This window comes from Haliotis rufescens, unplaced genomic scaffold (genome assembly GCF_023055435.1).
Source record: "Haliotis rufescens isolate VD_foot unplaced genomic scaffold, xgHalRufe1.0.p SCAF_156, whole genome shotgun sequence".
Taxonomy (NCBI): Eukaryota; Metazoa; Mollusca; class Gastropoda; order Lepetellida; family Haliotidae; genus Haliotis; species Haliotis rufescens.
In genome coordinates this window covers 145523-165142 of record NW_025963842.1, presented here as the reverse complement: position 1 = coordinate 165142, position 19620 = coordinate 145523, and the positions used below count along the sequence as shown (strand labels likewise).

Here is a 19620-nt window from a genome sequence, read left to right as displayed (position 1 = left end):
ACCTTGCGCCAGGTACCCAGGGGAGGTAACTTCCATGTCAACACCCAAGTTTCCTTCCGGGTCCTATCTTTCTCCTTGGGAGCTACTCAGCAAAATAAACACATCATCATCAACAACAACAACAACAACAACAACAACAACAACAACAACTGAACATGTCATGATAGACAAACAGAATGAAAAAAAGGCATTTCTATTTTTGATTGTTTTTTCCAGGGGAGAGCGCGAACGCAGTCCCCCACACTTATAAATTGCGCACCCGAGTCGTCCACATTTGGGATGATCGCAGGGGTCAACCAAGCCGATGTGCAATGGAAAGGTCTCGCCCCGGGCCCACAGCCTTGCGGATCACTGTTAAGCCTGTGCCAGGTAAGTATGCCTGAAACTGCAGCTTCCTAACCATCACTACAAACATACACATCACCTCATTCAGGTGTCTTGTAAGCAAAACTTCACATATATTCCATTTCAGTTCAAACATTTTTATACTTCCCTGTACATGGCACTACATTCACCCGTTCGCTTTATGCAAAGATTATTGGTAGGAAGAACGAGACGGAAATGGCTTTATTTGCATTTTAGGCTGCATAGACATGCACCTTGCGCCAGGTACCCAGGGGAGGTAACTTCCATGTCAACACCCAAGTTTCCTTCCGGGTCCTATCTTTCTCCTTGGGAGCTACTCAGCAAAATAAACACATCATCATCAACAACAACAACAACAACAACAACAACAACAACAACAACAACTGAACATGTCATGATAGACAAACAGAATGAAAAAAAGGCATTTCTATTTTTGATTGTTTTTTCCAGGGGAGAGCGCGAACGCAGTCCCCCACACTTATAAATTGCGCACCCGAGTCGTCCACATTTGGGATGATCGCAGGGGTCAACCAAGCCGATGTGCAATGGAAAGGTCTCGCCCCGGGCCCACAGCCTTGCGGATCACTGTTAAGCCTGTGCCAGGTAAGTATGCCTGAAACTGCAGCTTCCTAACCATCACTACAAACATACACATCACCTCATTCAGGTGTCTTGTAAGCAAAACTTCACATATATTCCATTTCAGTTCAAACATTTTTATACTTCCCTGTACATGGCACTACATTCACCCGTTCGCTTTATGCAAAGATTATTGGTAGGAAGAACGAGACGGAAATGGCTTTATTTGCATTTTAGGCTGCATAGACATGCACCTTGCGCCAGGTACCCAGGGGAGGTAACTTCCATGTCAACACCCAAGTTTCCTTCCGGGTCCTATCTTTCTCCTTGGGAGCTACTCAGCAAAATAAACACATCATCATCAACAACAACAACAACAACAACAACAACAACAACAACAACAACTGAACATGTCATGATAGACAAACAGAATGAAAAAAAGGCATTTCTATTTTTGATTGTTTTTTCCAGGGGAGAGCGCGAACGCAGTCCCCCACACTTATAAATTGCGCACCCGAGTCGTCCACATTTGGGATGATCGCAGGGGTCAACCAAGCCGATGTGCAATGGAAAGGTCTCGCCCCGGGCCCACAGCCTTGCGGATCACTGTTAAGCCTGTGCCAGGTAAGTATGCCTGAAACTGCAGCTTCCTAACCATCACTACAAACATACACATCACCTCATTCAGGTGTCTTGTAAGCAAAACTTCACATATATTCCATTTCAGTTCAAACATTTTTATACTTCCCTGTACATGGCACTACATTCACCCGTTCGCTTTATGCAAAGATTATTGGTAGGAAGAACGAGACGGAAATGGCTTTATTTGCATTTTAGGCTGCATAGACATGCACCTTGCGCCAGGTACCCAGGGGAGGTAACTTCCATGTCAACACCCAAGTTTCCTTCCGGGTCCTATCTTTCTCCTTGGGAGCTACTCAGCAAAATAAACACATCATCATCAACAACAACAACAACAACAACAACAACAACAACAACAACAACAACTGAACATGTCATGATAGACAAACAGAATGAAAAAAAGGCATTTCTATTTTTGATTGTTTTTTCCAGGGGAGAGCGCGAACGCAGTCCCCCACACTTATAAATTGCGCACCCGAGTCGTCCACATTTGGGATGATCGCAGGGGTCAACCAAGCCGATGTGCAATGGAAAGGTCTCGCCCCGGGCCCACAGCCTTGCGGATCACTGTTAAGCCTGTGCCAGGTAAGTATGCCTGAAACTGCAGCTTCCTAACCATCACTACAAACATACACATCACCTCATTCAGGTGTCTTGTAAGCAAAACTTCACATATATTCCATTTCAGTTCAAACATTTTTATACTTCCCTGTACATGGCACTACATTCACCCGTTCGCTTTATGCAAAGATTATTGGTAGGAAGAACGAGACGGAAATGGCTTTATTTGCATTTTAGGCTGCATAGACATGCACCTTGCGCCAGGTACCCAGGGGAGGTAACTTCCATGTCAACACCCAAGTTTCCTTCCGGGTCCTATCTTTCTCCTTGGGAGCTACTCAGCAAAATAAACACATCATCATCAACAACAACAACAACAACAACAACAACAACAACAACAACAACTGAACATGTCATGATAGACAAACAGAATGAAAAAAAGGCATTTCTATTTTTGATTGTTTTTTCCAGGGGAGAGCGCGAACGCAGTCCCCCACACTTATAAATTGCGCACCCGAGTCGTCCACATTTGGGATGATCGCAGGGGTCAACCAAGCCGATGTGCAATGGAAAGGTCTCGCCCCGGGCCCACAGCCTTGCGGATCACTGTTAAGCCTGTGCCAGGTAAGTATGCCTGAAACTGCAGCTTCCTAACCATCACTACAAACATACACATCACCTCATTCAGGTGTCTTGTAAGCAAAACTTCACATATATTCCATTTCAGTTCAAACATTTTTATACTTCCCTGTACATGGCACTACATTCACCCGTTCGCTTTATGCAAAGATTATTGGTAGGAAGAACGAGACGGAAATGGCTTTATTTGCATTTTAGGCTGCATAGACATGCACCTTGCGCCAGGTACCCAGGGGAGGTAACTTCCATGTCAACACCCAAGTTTCCTTCCGGGTCCTATCTTTCTCCTTGGGAGCTACTCAGCAAAATAAACACATCATCATCACAACAACAACAACAACAACAACAACAACAACAACAACAACAACTGAACATGTCATGATAGACAAACAGAATGAAAAAAAGGCATTTCTATTTTTGATTGTTTTTTCCAGGGGAGAGCGCGAACGCAGTCCCCCACACTTATAAATTGCGCACCCGAGTCGTCCACATTTGGGATGATCGCAGGGGTCAACCAAGCCGATGTGCAATGGAAAGGTCTCGCCCCGGGCCCACAGCCTTGCGGATCACTGTTAAGCCTGTGCCAGGTAAGTATGCCTGAAACTGCAGCTTCCTAACCATCACTACAAACATACACATCACCTCATTCAGGTGTCTTGTAAGCAAAACTTCACATATATTCCATTTCAGTTCAAACATTTTTATACTTCCCTGTACATGGCACTACATTCACCCGTTCGCTTTATGCAAAGATTATTGGTAGGAAGAACGAGACGGAAATGGCTTTATTTGCATTTTAGGCTGCATAGACATGCACCTTGCGCCAGGTACCCAGGGGAGGTAACTTCCATGTCAACACCCAAGTTTCCTTCCGGGTCCTATCTTTCTCCTTGGGAGCTACTCAGCAAAATAAACACATCATCATCAACAACAACAACAACAACAACAACAACAACAACAACTGAACATGTCATGATAGACAAACAGAATGAAAAAAAGGCATTTCTATTTTTGATTGTTTTTTCCAGGGGAGAGCGCGAACGCAGTCCCCCACACTTATAAATTGCGCACCCGAGTCGTCCACATTTGGGATGATCGCAGGGGTCAACCAAGCCGATGTGCAATGGAAAGGTCTCGCCCCGGGCCCACAGCCTTGCGGATCACTGTTAAGCCTGTGCCAGGTAAGTATGCCTGAAACTGCAGCTTCCTAACCATCACTACAAACATACACATCACCTCATTCAGGTGTCTTGTAAGCAAAACTTCACATATATTCCATTTCAGTTCAAACATTTTTATACTTCCCTGTACATGGCACTACATTCACCCGTTCGCTTTATGCAAAGATTATTGGTAGGAAGAACGAGACGGAAATGGCTTTATTTGCATTTTAGGCTGCATAGACATGCACCTTGCGCCAGGTACCCAGGGGAGGTAACTTCCATGTCAACACCCAAGTTTCCTTCCGGGTCCTATCTTTCTCCTTGGGAGCTACTCAGCAAAATAAACACATCATCATCAACAACAACAACAACAACAACAACAACAACAACAACAACAACAACTGAACATGTCATGATAGACAAACAGAATGAAAAAAAGGCATTTCTATTTTTGATTGTTTTTTCCAGGGGAGAGCGCGAACGCAGTCCCCCACACTTATAAATTGCGCACCCGAGTCGTCCACATTTGGGATGATCGCAGGGGTCAACCAAGCCGATGTGCAATGGAAAGGTCTCGCCCCGGGCCCACAGCCTTGCGGATCACTGTTAAGCCTGTGCCAGGTAAGTATGCCTGAAACTGCAGCTTCCTAACCATCACTACAAACATACACATCACCTCATTCAGGTGTCTTGTAAGCAAAACTTCACATATATTCCATTTCAGTTCAAACATTTTTATACTTCCCTGTACATGGCACTACATTCACCCGTTCGCTTTATGCAAAGATTATTGGTAGGAAGAACGAGACGGAAATGGCTTTATTTGCATTTTAGGCTGCATAGACATGCACCTTGCGCCAGGTACCCAGGGGAGGTAACTTCCATGTCAACACCCAAGTTTCCTTCCGGGTCCTATCTTTCTCCTTGGGAGCTACTCAGCAAAATAAACACATCATCATCAACAACAACAACAACAACAACAACAACAACAACAACAACAACAACTGAACATGTCATGATAGACAAACAGAATGAAAAAAAGGCATTTCTATTTTTGATTGTTTTTTCCAGGGGAGAGCGCGAACGCAGTCCCCCACACTTATAAATTGCGCACCCGAGTCGTCCACATTTGGGATGATCGCAGGGGTCAACCAAGCCGATGTGCAATGGAAAGGTCTCGCCCCGGGCCCACAGCCTTGCGGATCACTGTTAAGCCTGTGCCAGGTAAGTATGCCTGAAACTGCAGCTTCCTAACCATCACTACAAACATACACATCACCTCATTCAGGTGTCTTGTAAGCAAAACTTCACATATATTCCATTTCAGTTCAAACATTTTTATACTTCCCTGTACATGGCACTACATTCACCCGTTCGCTTTATGCAAAGATTATTGGTAGGAAGAACGAGACGGAAATGGCTTTATTTGCATTTTAGGCTGCATAGACATGCACCTTGCGCCAGGTACCCAGGGGAGGTAACTTCCATGTCAACACCCAAGTTTCCTTCCGGGTCCTATCTTTCTCCTTGGGAGCTACTCAGCAAAATAAACACATCATCATCAACAACAACAACAACAACAACAACAACAACAACAACAACAACAACAACAACTGAACATGTCATGATAGACAAACAGAATGAAAAAAAGGCATTTCTATTTTTGATTGTTTTTTCCAGGGGAGAGCGCGAACGCAGTCCCCCACACTTATAAATTGCGCACCCGAGTCGTCCACATTTGGGATGATCGCAGGGGTCAACCAAGCCGATGTGCAATGGAAAGGTCTCGCCCCGGGCCCACAGCCTTGCGGATCACTGTTAAGCCTGTGCCAGGTAAGTATGCCTGAAACTGCAGCTTCCTAACCATCACTACAAACATACACATCACCTCATTCAGGTGTCTTGTAAGCAAAACTTCACATATATTCCATTTCAGTTCAAACATTTTTATACTTCCCTGTACATGGCACTACATTCACCCGTTCGCTTTATGCAAAGATTATTGGTAGGAAGAACGAGACGGAAATGGCTTTATTTGCATTTTAGGCTGCATAGACATGCACCTTGCGCCAGGTACCCAGGGGAGGTAACTTCCATGTCAACACCCAAGTTTCCTTCCGGGTCCTATCTTTCTCCTTGGGAGCTACTCAGCAAAATAAACACATCATCATCAACAACAACAACAACAACAACAACAACAACAACAACAACAACTGAACATGTCATGATAGACAAACAGAATGAAAAAAAGGCATTTCTATTTTTGATTGTTTTTTCCAGGGGAGAGCGCGAACGCAGTCCCCCACACTTATAAATTGCGCACCCGAGTCGTCCACATTTGGGATGATCGCAGGGGTCAACCAAGCCGATGTGCAATGGAAAGGTCTCGCCCCGGGCCCACAGCCTTGCGGATCACTGTTAAGCCTGTGCCAGGTAAGTATGCCTGAAACTGCAGCTTCCTAACCATCACTACAAACATACACATCACCTCATTCAGGTGTCTTGTAAGCAAAACTTCACATATATTCCATTTCAGTTCAAACATTTTTATACTTCCCTGTACATGGCACTACATTCACCCGTTCGCTTTATGCAAAGATTATTGGTAGGAAGAACGAGACGGAAATGGCTTTATTTGCATTTTAGGCTGCATAGACATGCACCTTGCGCCAGGTACCCAGGGGAGGTAACTTCCATGTCAACACCCAAGTTTCCTTCCGGGTCCTATCTTTCTCCTTGGGAGCTACTCAGCAAAATAAACACATCATCATCAACAACAACAACAACAACAACAACAACAACAACAACAACAACTGAACATGTCATGATAGACAAACAGAATGAAAAAAAGGCATTTCTATTTTTGATTGTTTTTTCCAGGGGAGAGCGCGAACGCAGTCCCCCACACTTATAAATTGCGCACCCGAGTCGTCCACATTTGGGATGATCGCAGGGGTCAACCAAGCCGATGTGCAATGGAAAGGTCTCGCCCCGGGCCCACAGCCTTGCGGATCACTGTTAAGCCTGTGCCAGGTAAGTATGCCTGAAACTTACTTACTTACTTATATTAGGAGATTTTACGTGCGCTTTCCGACTGGAGCGTATTTCGCACACGGGCCCGGCCGGGCCATTTAGTGGTATAAAAGTGGTAGCGAGAGGAGTGCAACCAAGGAGGGGGGTTTAGTGGTTGCTTATATAAAGTTTGAAATTTTGAGATTTGGAATACATGCCTTGGGGGAGTGGTTGGGACTAAGGGAGTGTGTGGGGGTGAGTTGATGTTTTTTGGATGTTTAGTGTTGGTGGTTTAGTGAAGTTTTAAATACGGTTAATTAGTTCTGTTTTGGTTAGGTAAATGCCTAGGGCTTTGAAGTTTTCTATTTTATTTTGGGGGTTAAGGATTGCTTCTAAGGTAAGAGCGTTATTTGGATTTAGGTTGGTTTGTAATGTTGTACGTTGTGTGAGGTAGTGGGTGCAATGTAGTAGTACGTGGTCTATTGTTTCTGGGTGAGTGCAGTGTGGGCACTTCCCGTTTGCGTGTTTTTTTAGTTTTAGAAGGTGGTTATTTAGTTTGGTGTGTCCTGTTTGGAGTTTGGTGATTATTCTATCGATTTTTTTGGAGGGATGGAGGATTTTTGGTTTGGTGAGGGGTTTTTTGAGGGTTTTTAGGATTTGGGTTTTTGTGTTTTGATAGAGGTTATGCCATTTTTGGGTGATTTTACGTTTGTTTATACTTTTGATTTCTGCTTTAGATATTGGTAGCTTAAGGCTTATGTCTGGTATTTTTAGGGATTGTTTTGCGGCTCTGTCTGCGTTTTCATTCCCGTAAATTCCTACGTGAGCTGGTATCCAGATAAGTTGTATGTTTTTGCCTGCCTCTGTTAGTTTGTTTACGCTTTTGAGAATTTGGTTTATTAATTTGGGGCGGTTTTTGGTGTTTTTGTTTTGGAGGGCCTGAAGTCCGCTTAGTGAGTCTGAGAGTATTAAGATTTTTTTTTGGTTTTTGGTGTGATGGCTGTGGAGCGCCGTGGCGATACCCATGAGCTCTGCGGTGAATATAGATTGGTTGTTTGGGAGTCGGAAGGATTGAGGCCTGAAACTGCAGCTTCCTAACCATCACTACAAACATACACATCACCTCATTCAGGTGTCTTGTAAGCAAAACTTCACATATATTCCATTTCAGTTCAAACATTTTTATACTTCCCTGTACATGGCACTACATTCACCCGTTCGCTTTATGCAAAGATTATTGGTAGGAAGAACGAGACGGAAATGGCTTTATTTGCATTTTAGGCTGCATAGACATGCACCTTGCGCCAGGTACCCAGGGGAGGTAACTTCCATGTCAACACCCAAGTTTCCTTCCGGGTCCTATCTTTCTCCTTGGGAGCTACTCAGCAAAATAAACACATCATCATCAACAACAACAACAACAACAACAACAACAACAACAACAACAACTGAACATGTCATGATAGACAAACAGAATGAAAAAAAGGCATTTCTATTTTTGATTGTTTTTTCCAGGGGAGAGCGCGAACGCAGTCCCCCACACTTATAAATTGCGCACCCGAGTCGTCCACATTTGGGATGATCGCAGGGGTCAACCAAGCCGATGTGCAATGGAAAGGTCTCGCCCCGGGCCCACAGCCTTGCGGATCACTGTTAAGCCTGTGCCAGGTAAGTATGCCTGAAACTGCAGCTTCCTAACCATCACTACAAACATACACATCACCTCATTCAGGTGTCTTGTAAGCAAAACTTCACATATATTCCATTTCAGTTCAAACATTTTTATACTTCCCTGTACATGGCACTACATTCACCCGTTCGCTTTATGCAAAGATTATTGGTAGGAAGAACGAGACGGAAATGGCTTTATTTGCATTTTAGGCTGCATAGACATGCACCTTGCGCCAGGTACCCAGGGGAGGTAACTTCCATGTCAACACCCAAGTTTCCTTCCGGGTCCTATCTTTCTCCTTGGGAGCTACTCAGCAAAATAAACACATCATCATCAACAACAACAACAACAACAACAACAACAACAACAACAACAACTGAACATGTCATGATAGACAAACAGAATGAAAAAAAGGCATTTCTATTTTTGATTGTTTTTTCCAGGGGAGAGCGCGAACGCAGTCCCCCACACTTATAAATTGCGCACCCGAGTCGTCCACATTTGGGATGATCGCAGGGGTCAACCAAGCCGATGTGCAATGGAAAGGTCTCGCCCCGGGCCCACAGCCTTGCGGATCACTGTTAAGCCTGTGCCAGGTAAGTATGCCTGAAACTGCAGCTTCCTAACCATCACTACAAACATACACATCACCTCATTCAGGTGTCTTGTAAGCAAAACTTCACATATATTCCATTTCAGTTCAAACATTTTTATACTTCCCTGTACATGGCACTACATTCACCCGTTCGCTTTATGCAAAGATTATTGGTAGGAAGAACGAGACGGAAATGGCTTTATTTGCATTTTAGGCTGCATAGACATGCACCTTGCGCCAGGTACCCAGGGGAGGTAACTTCCATGTCAACACCCAAGTTTCCTTCCGGGTCCTATCTTTCTCCTTGGGAGCTACTCAGCAAAATAAACACATCATCATCAACAACAACAACAACAACAACAACAACAACAACAACAACAACTGAACATGTCATGATAGACAAACAGAATGAAAAAAAGGCATTTCTATTTTTGATTGTTTTTTCCAGGGGAGAGCGCGAACGCAGTCCCCCACACTTATAAATTGCGCACCCGAGTCGTCCACATTTGGGATGATCGCAGGGGTCAACCAAGCCGATGTGCAATGGAAAGGTCTCGCCCCGGGCCCACAGCCTTGCGGATCACTGTTAAGCCTGTGCCAGGTAAGTATGCCTGAAACTGCAGCTTCCTAACCATCACTACAAACATACACATCACCTCATTCAGGTGTCTTGTAAGCAAAACTTCACATATATTCCATTTCAGTTCAAACATTTTTATACTTCCCTGTACATGGCACTACATTCACCCGTTCGCTTTATGCAAAGATTATTGGTAGGAAGAACGAGACGGAAATGGCTTTATTTGCATTTTAGGCTGCATAGACATGCACCTTGCGCCAGGTACCCAGGGGAGGTAACTTCCATGTCAACACCCAAGTTTCCTTCCGGGTCCTATCTTTCTCCTTGGGAGCTACTCAGCAAAATAAACACATCATCATCAACAACAACAACAACAACAACAACAACAACAACAACAACAACTGAACATGTCATGATAGACAAACAGAATGAAAAAAAGGCATTTCTATTTTTGATTGTTTTTTCCAGGGGAGAGCGCGAACGCAGTCCCCCACACTTATAAATTGCGCACCCGAGTCGTCCACATTTGGGATGATCGCAGGGGTCAACCAAGCCGATGTGCAATGGAAAGGTCTCGCCCCGGGCCCACAGCCTTGCGGATCACTGTTAAGCCTGTGCCAGGTAAGTATGCCTGAAACTGCAGCTTCCTAACCATCACTACAAACATACACATCACCTCATTCAGGTGTCTTGTAAGCAAAACTTCACATATATTCCATTTCAGTTCAAACATTTTTATACTTCCCTGTACATGGCACTACATTCACCCGTTCGCTTTATGCAAAGATTATTGGTAGGAAGAACGAGACGGAAATGGCTTTATTTGCATTTTAGGCTGCATAGACATGCACCTTGCGCCAGGTACCCAGGGGAGGTAACTTCCATGTCAACACCCAAGTTTCCTTCCGGGTCCTATCTTTCTCCTTGGGAGCTACTCAGCAAAATAAACACATCATCATCAACAACAACAACAACAACAACAACAACAACAACAACAACAACTGAACATGTCATGATAGACAAACAGAATGAAAAAAAGGCATTTCTATTTTTGATTGTTTTTTCCAGGGGAGAGCGCGAACGCAGTCCCCCACACTTATAAATTGCGCACCCGAGTCGTCCACATTTGGGATGATCGCAGGGGTCAACCAAGCCGATGTGCAATGGAAAGGTCTCGCCCCGGGCCCACAGCCTTGCGGATCACTGTTAAGCCTGTGCCAGGTAAGTATGCCTGAAACTGCAGCTTCCTAACCATCACTACAAACATACACATCACCTCATTCAGGTGTCTTGTAAGCAAAACTTCACATATATTCCATTTCAGTTCAAACATTTTTATACTTCCCTGTACATGGCACTACATTCACCCGTTCGCTTTATGCAAAGATTATTGGTAGGAAGAACGAGACGGAAATGGCTTTATTTGCATTTTAGGCTGCATAGACATGCACCTTGCGCCAGGTACCCAGGGGAGGTAACTTCCATGTCAACACCCAAGTTTCCTTCCGGGTCCTATCTTTCTCCTTGGGAGCTACTCAGCAAAATAAACACATCATCATCAACAACAACAACAACAACAACAACAACAACAACAACAACAACTGAACATGTCATGATAGACAAACAGAATGAAAAAAAGGCATTTCTATTTTTGATTGTTTTTTCCAGGGGAGAGCGCGAACGCAGTCCCCCACACTTATAAATTGCGCACCCGAGTCGTCCACATTTGGGATGATCGCAGGGGTCAACCAAGCCGATGTGCAATGGAAAGGTCTCGCCCCGGGCCCACAGCCTTGCGGATCACTGTTAAGCCTGTGCCAGGTAAGTATGCCTGAAACTGCAGCTTCCTAACCATCACTACAAACATACACATCACCTCATTCAGGTGTCTTGTAAGCAAAACTTCACATATATTCCATTTCAGTTCAAACATTTTTATACTTCCCTGTACATGGCACTACATTCACCCGTTCGCTTTATGCAAAGATTATTGGTAGGAAGAACGAGACGGAAATGGCTTTATTTGCATTTTAGGCTGCATAGACATGCACCTTGCGCCAGGTACCCAGGGGAGGTAACTTCCATGTCAACACCCAAGTTTCCTTCCGGGTCCTATCTTTCTCCTTGGGAGCTACTCAGCAAAATAAACACATCATCATCAACAACAACAACAACAACAACAACAACAACAACAACAACAACTGAACATGTCATGATAGACAAACAGAATGAAAAAAAGGCATTTCTATTTTTGATTGTTTTTTCCAGGGGAGAGCGCGAACGCAGTCCCCCACACTTATAAATTGCGCACCCGAGTCGTCCACATTTGGGATGATCGCAGGGGTCAACCAAGCCGATGTGCAATGGAAAGGTCTCGCCCCGGGCCCACAGCCTTGCGGATCACTGTTAAGCCTGTGCCAGGTAAGTATGCCTGAAACTGCAGCTTCCTAACCATCACTACAAACATACACATCACCTCATTCAGGTGTCTTGTAAGCAAAACTTCACATATATTCCATTTCAGTTCAAACATTTTTATACTTCCCTGTACATGGCACTACATTCACCCGTTCGCTTTATGCAAAGATTATTGGTAGGAAGAACGAGACGGAAATGGCTTTATTTGCATTTTAGGCTGCATAGACATGCACCTTGCGCCAGGTACCCAGGGGAGGTAACTTCCATGTCAACACCCAAGTTTCCTTCCGGGTCCTATCTTTCTCCTTGGGAGCTACTCAGCAAAATAAACACATCATCATCAACAACAACAACAACAACAACAACAACAACAACAACAACTGAACATGTCATGATAGACAAACAGAATGAAAAAAAGGCATTTCTATTTTTGATTGTTTTTTCCAGGGGAGAGCGCGAACGCAGTCCCCCACACTTATAAATTGCGCACCCGAGTCGTCCACATTTGGGATGATCGCAGGGGTCAACCAAGCCGATGTGCAATGGAAAGGTCTCGCCCCGGGCCCACAGCCTTGCGGATCACTGTTAAGCCTGTGCCAGGTAAGTATGCCTGAAACTGCAGCTTCCTAACCATCACTACAAACATACACATCACCTCATTCAGGTGTCTTGTAAGCAAAACTTCACATATATTCCATTTCAGTTCAAACATTTTTATACTTCCCTGTACATGGCACTACATTCACCCGTTCGCTTTATGCAAAGATTATTGGTAGGAAGAACGAGACGGAAATGGCTTTATTTGCATTTTAGGCTGCATAGACATGCACCTTGCGCCAGGTACCCAGGGGAGGTAACTTCCATGTCAACACCCAAGTTTCCTTCCGGGTCCTATCTTTCTCCTTGGGAGCTACTCAGCAAAATAAACACATCATCATCAACAACAACAACAACAACAACAACAACAACAACAACAACAACTGAACATGTCATGATAGACAAACAGAATGAAAAAAAGGCATTTCTATTTTTGATTGTTTTTTCCAGGGGAGAGCGCGAACGCAGTCCCCCACACTTATAAATTGCGCACCCGAGTCGTCCACATTTGGGATGATCGCAGGGGTCAACCAAGCCGATGTGCAATGGAAAGGTCTCGCCCCGGGCCCACAGCCTTGCGGATCACTGTTAAGCCTGTGCCAGGTAAGTATGCCTGAAACTGCAGCTTCCTAACCATCACTACAAACATACACATCACCTCATTCAGGTGTCTTGTAAGCAAAACTTCACATATATTCCATTTCAGTTCAAACATTTTTATACTTCCCTGTACATGGCACTACATTCACCCGTTCGCTTTATGCAAAGATTATTGGTAGGAAGAACGAGACGGAAATGGCTTTATTTGCATTTTAGGCTGCATAGACATGCACCTTGCGCCAGGTACCCAGGGGAGGTAACTTCCATGTCAACACCCAAGTTTCCTTCCGGGTCCTATCTTTCTCCTTGGGAGCTACTCAGCAAAATAAACACAACAACAACAACAACAACAACAACAACAACAACAACTGAACATGTCATGATAGACAAACAGAATGAAAAAAAGGCATTTCTATTTTTGATTGTTTTTTCCAGGGGAGAGCGCGAACGCAGTCCCCCACACTTATAAATTGCGCACCCGAGTCGTCCACATTTGGGATGATCGCAGGGGTCAACCAAGCCGATGTGCAATGGAAAGGTCTCGCCCCGGGCCCACAGCCTTGCGGATCACTGTTAAGCCTGTGCCAGGTAAGTATGCCTGAAACTGCAGCTTCCTAACCATCACTACAAACATACACATCACCTCATTCAGGTGTCTTGTAAGCAAAACTTCACATATATTCCATTTCAGTTCAAACATTTTTATACTTCCCTGTACATGGCACTACATTCACCCGTTCGCTTTATGCAAAGATTATTGGTAGGAAGAACGAGACGGAAATGGCTTTATTTGCATTTTAGGCTGCATAGACATGCACCTTGCGCCAGGTACCCAGGGGAGGTAACTTCCATGTCAACACCCAAGTTTCCTTCCGGGTCCTATCTTTCTCCTTGGGAGCTACTCAGCAAAATAAACACATCATCATCAACAACAACAACAACAACAACAACAACAACAACAACAACAACTGAACATGTCATGATAGACAAACAGAATGAAAAAAAGGCATTTCTATTTTTGATTGTTTTTTCCAGGGGAGAGCGCGAACGCAGTCCCCCACACTTATAAATTGCGCACCCGAGTCGTCCACATTTGGGATGATCGCAGGGGTCAACCAAGCCGATGTGCAATGGAAAGGTCTCGCCCCGGGCCCACAGCCTTGCGGATCACTGTTAAGCCTGTGCCAGGTAAGTATGCCTGAAACTGCAGCTTCCTAACCATCACTACAAACATACACATCACCTCATTCAGGTGTCTTGTAAGCAAAACTTCACATATATTCCATTTCAGTTCAAACATTTTTATACTTCCCTGTACATGGCACTACATTCACCCGTTCGCTTTATGCAAAGATTATTGGTAGGAAGAACGAGACGGAAATGGCTTTATTTGCATTTTAGGCTGCATAGACATGCACCTTGCGCCAGGTACCCAGGGGAGGTAACTTCCATGTTCCATGTCAACACCCAAGTTTCCTTCCGGGTCCTATCTTTCTCCTTGGGAGCTACTCAGCAAAATAAACACATCATCATCAACAACAACAACAACAACAACAACAACAACAACAACAACAACTGAACATGTCATGATAGACAAACAGAATGAAAAAAAGGCATTTCTATTTTTGATTGTTTTTTCCAGGGGAGAGCGCGAACGCAGTCCCCCACACTTATAAATTGCGCACCCGAGTCGTCCACATTTGGGATGATCGCAGGGGTCAACCAAGCCGATGTGCAATGGAAAGGTCTCGCCCCGGGCCCACAGCCTTGCGGATCACTGTTAAGCCTGTGCCAGGTAAGTATGCCTGAAACTGCAGCTTCCTAACCATCACTACAAACATACACATCACCTCATTCAGGTGTCTTGTAAGCAAAACTTCACATATATTCCATTTCAGTTCAAACATTTTTATACTTCCCTGTACATGGCACTACATTCACCCGTTCGCTTTATGCAAAGATTATTGGTAGGAAGAACGAGACGGAAATGGCTTTATTTGCATTTTAGGCTGCATAGACATGCACCTTGCGCCAGGTACCCAGGGGAGGTAACTTCCATGTCAACACCCAAGTTTCCTTCCGGGTCCTATCTTTCTCCTTGGGAGCTACTCAGCAAAATAAACACATCATCATCAACAACAACAACAACAACAACAACAACAACAACAACAACAACTGAACATGTCATGATAGACAAACAGAATGAAAAAAAGGCATTTCTATTTTTGATTGTTTTTTCCAGGGGAGAGCGCGAACGCAGTCCCCCACACTTATAAATTGCGCACCCGAGTCGTCCACATTTGGGATGATCGCAGGGGTCAACCAAGCCGATGTGCAATGGAAAGGTCTCGCCCCGGGCCCACAGCCTTGCGGATCACTGTTAAGCCTGTGCCAGGTAAGTATGCCTGAAACTGCAGCTTCCTAACCATCACTACAAACATACACATCACCTCATTCAGGTGTCTTGTAAGCAAAACTTCACATATATTCCATTTCAGTTCAAACATTTTTATACTTCCCTGTACATGGCACTACATTCACCCGTTCGCTTTATGCAAAGATTATTGGTAGGAAGAACGAGACGGAAATGGCTTTATTTGCATTTTAGGCTGCATAGACATGCACCTTGCGCCAGGTACCCAGGGGAGGTAACTTCCATGTCAACACCCAAGTTTCCTTCCGGGTCCTATCTTTCTCCTTGGGAGCTACTCAGCAAAATAAACACATCATCATACAACAACAACAACAACAACAACAACAACAACAACAACAACAACTGAACATGTCATGATAGACAAACAGAATGAAAAAAAGGCATTTCTATTTTTGATTGTTTTTTCCAGGGGAGAGCGCGAACGCAGTCCCCCACACTTATAAATTGCGCACCCGAGTCGTCCACATTTGGGATGATCGCAGGGGTCAACCAAGCCGATGTGCAATGGAAAGGTCTCGCCCCGGGCCCACAGCCTTGCGGATCACTGTTAAGCCTGTGCCAGGTAAGTATGCCTGAAACTGCAGCTTCCTAACCATCACTACAAACATACACATCACCTCATTCAGGTGTCTTGTAAGCAAAACTTCACATATATTCCATTTCAGTTCAAACATTTTTATACTTCCCTGTACATGGCACTACATTCACCCGTTCGCTTTATGCAAAGATTATTGGTAGGAAGAACGAGACTATTTGCATTTTAGGCTGCATAGACATGCACCTTGCGCCAGGTACCCAGGGGAGGTAACTTCCATGTCAACACCCAAGTTTCCTTCCGGGTCCTATCTTTCTCCTTGGGAGCTACTCAGCAAAATAAACACATCATCATCAACAACAACAACAACAACAACAACAACAACAACAACAACAACTGAACATGTCATGATAGACAAACAGAATGAAAAAAAGGCATTTCTATTTTTGATTGTTTTTTCCAGGGGAGAGCGCGAACGCAGTCCCCCACACTTATAAATTGCGCACCCGAGTCGTCCACATTTGGGATGATCGCAGGGGTCAACCAAGCCGATGTGCAATGGAAAGGTCTCGCCCCGGGCCCACAGCCTTGCGGATCACTGTTAAGCCTGTGCCAGGTAAGTATGCCTGAAACTGCAGCTTCCTAACCATCACTACAAACATACACATCACCTCATTCAGGTGTCTTGTAAGCAAAACTTCACATATATTCCATTTCAGTTCAAACATTTTTATACTTCCCTGTACATGGCACTACATTCACCCGTTCGCTTTATGCAAAGATTATTGGTAGGAAGAACGAGACGGAAATGGCTTTATTTGCATTTTAGGCTGCATAGACATGCACCTTGCGCCAGGTACCCAGGGGAGGTAACTTCCATGTCAACACCCAAGTTTCCTTCCGGGTCCTATCTTTCTCCTTGGGAGCTACTCAGCAAAATAAACACATCATCATCAACAACAACAACAACAACAACAACAACAACAACAACAACAACTGAACATGTCATGATAGACAAACAGAATGAAAAAAAGGCATTTCTATTTTTGATTGTTTTTTCCAGGGGAGAGCGCGAACGCAGTCCCCCACACTTATAAATTGCGCACCCGAGTCGTCCACATTTGGGATGATCGCAGGGGTCAACCAAGCCGATGTGCAATGGAAAGGTCTCGCCCCGGGCCCACAGCCTTGCGGATCACTGTTAAGCCTGTGCCAGGTAAGTATGCCTGAAACTGCAGCTTCCTAACCATCACTACAAACATACACATCACCTCATTCAGGTGTCTTGTAAGCAAAACTTCACATATATTCCATTTCAGTTCAAACATTTTTATACTTCCCTGTACATGGCACTACATTCACCCGTTCGCTTTATGCAAAGATTATTGGTAGGAAGAACGAGACGGAAATGGCTTTATTTGCATTTTAGGCTGCATAGACATGCACCTTGCGCCAGGTACCCAGGGGAGGTAACTTCCATGTCAACACCCAAGTTTCCTTCCGGGTCCTATCTTTCTCCTTGGGAGCTACTCAGCAAAATAAACACATCATCATCAACAACAACAACAACAACAACAACAACAACAACAACAACAACTGAACATGTCATGATAGACAAACAGAATGAAAAAAAGGCATTTCTATTTTTGATTGTTTTTTCCAGGGGAGAGCGCGAACGCAGTCCCCCACACTTATAAATTGCGCACCCGAGTCGTCCACATTTGGGATGATCGCAGGGGTCAACCAAGCCGATGTGCAATGGAAAGGTCTCGCCCCGGGCCCACAGCCTTGCGGATCACTGTTAAGCCTGTGCCAGGTAAGTATGCCTGAAACTGCAGCTTCCTAACCATCACTACAAACATACACATCACCTCATTCAGGTGTCTTGTAAGCAAAACTTCACATATATTCCATTTCAGTTCAAACATTTTTATACTTCCCTGTACATGGCACTACATTCACCCGTTCGCTTTATGCAAAGATTATTGGTAGGAAGAACGAGACGGAAATGGCTTTATTTGCATTTTAGGCTGCATAGACATGCACCTTGCGCCAGGTACCCAGGGGAGGTAACTTCCATGTCAACACCCAAGTTTCCTTCCGGGTCCTATCTTTCTCCTTGGGAGCTACTCAGCAAAATAAACACATCATCATCAACAACAACAACAACAACAACAACAACAACAACAACAACAACTGAACATGTCATGATAGACAAACAGAATGAAAAAAAGGCATTTCTATTTTTGATTGTTTTTTCCAGGGGAGAGCGCGAACGCAGTCCCCCACACTTATAAATTGCGCACCCGAGTCGTCCACATTTGGGATGATCGCAGGGGTCAACCAAGCCGATGTGCAATGGAAAGGTCTCGCCCCGGGCCCACAGCCTTGCGGATCACTGTTAAGCCTGTGCCAGGTAAGTATGCCTGAAACTGCAGCTTCCTAACCATCACTACAAACATACACATCACCTCATTCAGGTGTCTTGTAAGCAAAACTTCACATATATTCCATTTCAGTTCAAACATTTTTATACTTCCCTGTACATGGCACTACATTCACCCGTTCGCTTTATGCAAAGATTATTGGTAGGAAGAACGAGACGGAAATGGCTTTATTTGCATTTTAGGCTGCATAGACATGCACCTTGCGCCAGGTACCCAGGGGAGGTAACTTCCATGTCAACACCCAAGTTTCCTTCCGGGTCCTATCTTTCTCCTTGGGAGCTACTCAGCAAAATAAACACATCATCATCAACAACAACAACAACAACAACAACAACAACAACAACAACTGAACATGTCATGATAGACAAACAGAATGAAAAAAAGGCATTTCTATTTTTGATTGTTTTTTCCAGGGGAGAGCGCGAACGCAGTCCCCCACACTTATAAATTGCGCACCCGAGTCGTCCACATTTGGGATGATCGCAGGGGTCAACCAAGCCGATGTGCAATGGAAAGGTCTCGCCCCGGGCCCACAGCCTTGCGGATCACTGTTAAGCCTGTGCCAGGTAAGTATGCCTGAAACTGCAGCTTCCTAACCATCACTACAAACATACACATCACCTCATTCAGGTGTCTTGTAAGCAAAACTTCACATATATTCCATTTCAGTTCAAACATTTTTATACTTCCCTGTACATGGCACTACATTCACCCGTTCGCTTTATGCAAAGATTATTGGTAGGAAGAACGAGACGGAAATGGCTTTATTTGCATTTTAGG

General features: G+C 44.5%; 31 non-coding genes across 31 annotated transcripts; all 31 read right to left on the bottom strand.

Moving 5' to 3' along the window:
* Window positions 1–213: 213 nt before the first annotated feature.
* Window positions 214–377, bottom strand: LOC125380659. The gene has a single exon (XR_007221306.1). It is a non-coding gene; the product is annotated as a U1 spliceosomal RNA (small nuclear RNA).
* A 436-nt stretch (window positions 378–813) lies between these two features.
* Window positions 814–977, bottom strand: LOC125380658. Its single transcript, XR_007221305.1, has one exon. It is a non-coding gene; the product is annotated as a U1 spliceosomal RNA (small nuclear RNA).
* A 436-nt stretch (window positions 978–1413) lies between these two features.
* Window positions 1414–1577, bottom strand: LOC125380657. The gene has a single exon (XR_007221304.1). It is a non-coding gene; the product is annotated as a U1 spliceosomal RNA (small nuclear RNA).
* A 439-nt stretch (window positions 1578–2016) lies between these two features.
* LOC125380656 lies at window positions 2017–2180 on the bottom strand. Its single transcript, XR_007221303.1, has one exon. It is a non-coding gene; the product is annotated as a U1 spliceosomal RNA (small nuclear RNA).
* A 436-nt stretch (window positions 2181–2616) lies between these two features.
* On the bottom strand, window positions 2617–2780 carry LOC125380655. The gene has a single exon (XR_007221302.1). It is a non-coding gene; the product is annotated as a U1 spliceosomal RNA (small nuclear RNA).
* Window positions 2781–3218: 438 nt separating this feature from the next.
* Window positions 3219–3382, bottom strand: LOC125380654. The gene has a single exon (XR_007221301.1). It is a non-coding gene; the product is annotated as a U1 spliceosomal RNA (small nuclear RNA).
* Window positions 3383–3812: 430 nt separating this feature from the next.
* Window positions 3813–3976, bottom strand: LOC125380653. The gene has a single exon (XR_007221300.1). It is a non-coding gene; the product is annotated as a U1 spliceosomal RNA (small nuclear RNA).
* Window positions 3977–4415: 439 nt separating this feature from the next.
* LOC125380652 lies at window positions 4416–4579 on the bottom strand. The gene has a single exon (XR_007221299.1). It is a non-coding gene; the product is annotated as a U1 spliceosomal RNA (small nuclear RNA).
* Window positions 4580–5018: 439 nt separating this feature from the next.
* LOC125380651 lies at window positions 5019–5182 on the bottom strand. The gene has a single exon (XR_007221298.1). It is a non-coding gene; the product is annotated as a U1 spliceosomal RNA (small nuclear RNA).
* A 445-nt stretch (window positions 5183–5627) lies between these two features.
* On the bottom strand, window positions 5628–5791 carry LOC125380649. Its single transcript, XR_007221296.1, has one exon. It is a non-coding gene; the product is annotated as a U1 spliceosomal RNA (small nuclear RNA).
* Window positions 5792–6227: 436 nt separating this feature from the next.
* LOC125380648 lies at window positions 6228–6391 on the bottom strand. Its single transcript, XR_007221295.1, has one exon. It is a non-coding gene; the product is annotated as a U1 spliceosomal RNA (small nuclear RNA).
* Window positions 6392–6827: 436 nt separating this feature from the next.
* Window positions 6828–6991, bottom strand: LOC125380647. Its single transcript, XR_007221294.1, has one exon. It is a non-coding gene; the product is annotated as a U1 spliceosomal RNA (small nuclear RNA).
* Window positions 6992–8474: 1483 nt separating this feature from the next.
* On the bottom strand, window positions 8475–8638 carry LOC125380646. Its single transcript, XR_007221293.1, has one exon. It is a non-coding gene; the product is annotated as a U1 spliceosomal RNA (small nuclear RNA).
* Window positions 8639–9074: 436 nt separating this feature from the next.
* LOC125380645 lies at window positions 9075–9238 on the bottom strand. Its single transcript, XR_007221292.1, has one exon. It is a non-coding gene; the product is annotated as a U1 spliceosomal RNA (small nuclear RNA).
* A 436-nt stretch (window positions 9239–9674) lies between these two features.
* On the bottom strand, window positions 9675–9838 carry LOC125380644. The gene has a single exon (XR_007221291.1). It is a non-coding gene; the product is annotated as a U1 spliceosomal RNA (small nuclear RNA).
* Window positions 9839–10274: 436 nt separating this feature from the next.
* LOC125380643 lies at window positions 10275–10438 on the bottom strand. Its single transcript, XR_007221290.1, has one exon. It is a non-coding gene; the product is annotated as a U1 spliceosomal RNA (small nuclear RNA).
* A 436-nt stretch (window positions 10439–10874) lies between these two features.
* On the bottom strand, window positions 10875–11038 carry LOC125380642. The gene has a single exon (XR_007221289.1). It is a non-coding gene; the product is annotated as a U1 spliceosomal RNA (small nuclear RNA).
* A 436-nt stretch (window positions 11039–11474) lies between these two features.
* LOC125380641 lies at window positions 11475–11638 on the bottom strand. Its single transcript, XR_007221288.1, has one exon. It is a non-coding gene; the product is annotated as a U1 spliceosomal RNA (small nuclear RNA).
* A 436-nt stretch (window positions 11639–12074) lies between these two features.
* Window positions 12075–12238, bottom strand: LOC125380640. The gene has a single exon (XR_007221287.1). It is a non-coding gene; the product is annotated as a U1 spliceosomal RNA (small nuclear RNA).
* A 433-nt stretch (window positions 12239–12671) lies between these two features.
* Window positions 12672–12835, bottom strand: LOC125380638. Its single transcript, XR_007221285.1, has one exon. It is a non-coding gene; the product is annotated as a U1 spliceosomal RNA (small nuclear RNA).
* Window positions 12836–13271: 436 nt separating this feature from the next.
* Window positions 13272–13435, bottom strand: LOC125380637. Its single transcript, XR_007221284.1, has one exon. It is a non-coding gene; the product is annotated as a U1 spliceosomal RNA (small nuclear RNA).
* Window positions 13436–13856: 421 nt separating this feature from the next.
* Window positions 13857–14020, bottom strand: LOC125380636. The gene has a single exon (XR_007221283.1). It is a non-coding gene; the product is annotated as a U1 spliceosomal RNA (small nuclear RNA).
* Window positions 14021–14456: 436 nt separating this feature from the next.
* Window positions 14457–14620, bottom strand: LOC125380635. The gene has a single exon (XR_007221282.1). It is a non-coding gene; the product is annotated as a U1 spliceosomal RNA (small nuclear RNA).
* Window positions 14621–15063: 443 nt separating this feature from the next.
* On the bottom strand, window positions 15064–15227 carry LOC125380634. Its single transcript, XR_007221280.1, has one exon. It is a non-coding gene; the product is annotated as a U1 spliceosomal RNA (small nuclear RNA).
* A 436-nt stretch (window positions 15228–15663) lies between these two features.
* Window positions 15664–15827, bottom strand: LOC125380633. Its single transcript, XR_007221279.1, has one exon. It is a non-coding gene; the product is annotated as a U1 spliceosomal RNA (small nuclear RNA).
* Window positions 15828–16264: 437 nt separating this feature from the next.
* Window positions 16265–16428, bottom strand: LOC125380632. Its single transcript, XR_007221278.1, has one exon. It is a non-coding gene; the product is annotated as a U1 spliceosomal RNA (small nuclear RNA).
* Window positions 16429–16853: 425 nt separating this feature from the next.
* LOC125380631 lies at window positions 16854–17017 on the bottom strand. Its single transcript, XR_007221277.1, has one exon. It is a non-coding gene; the product is annotated as a U1 spliceosomal RNA (small nuclear RNA).
* A 436-nt stretch (window positions 17018–17453) lies between these two features.
* LOC125380630 lies at window positions 17454–17617 on the bottom strand. Its single transcript, XR_007221276.1, has one exon. It is a non-coding gene; the product is annotated as a U1 spliceosomal RNA (small nuclear RNA).
* Window positions 17618–18053: 436 nt separating this feature from the next.
* Window positions 18054–18217, bottom strand: LOC125380628. Its single transcript, XR_007221275.1, has one exon. It is a non-coding gene; the product is annotated as a U1 spliceosomal RNA (small nuclear RNA).
* A 436-nt stretch (window positions 18218–18653) lies between these two features.
* LOC125380626 lies at window positions 18654–18817 on the bottom strand. Its single transcript, XR_007221273.1, has one exon. It is a non-coding gene; the product is annotated as a U1 spliceosomal RNA (small nuclear RNA).
* A 433-nt stretch (window positions 18818–19250) lies between these two features.
* LOC125380625 lies at window positions 19251–19414 on the bottom strand. Its single transcript, XR_007221272.1, has one exon. It is a non-coding gene; the product is annotated as a U1 spliceosomal RNA (small nuclear RNA).
* Window positions 19415–19620: the final 206 nt, after the last annotated feature.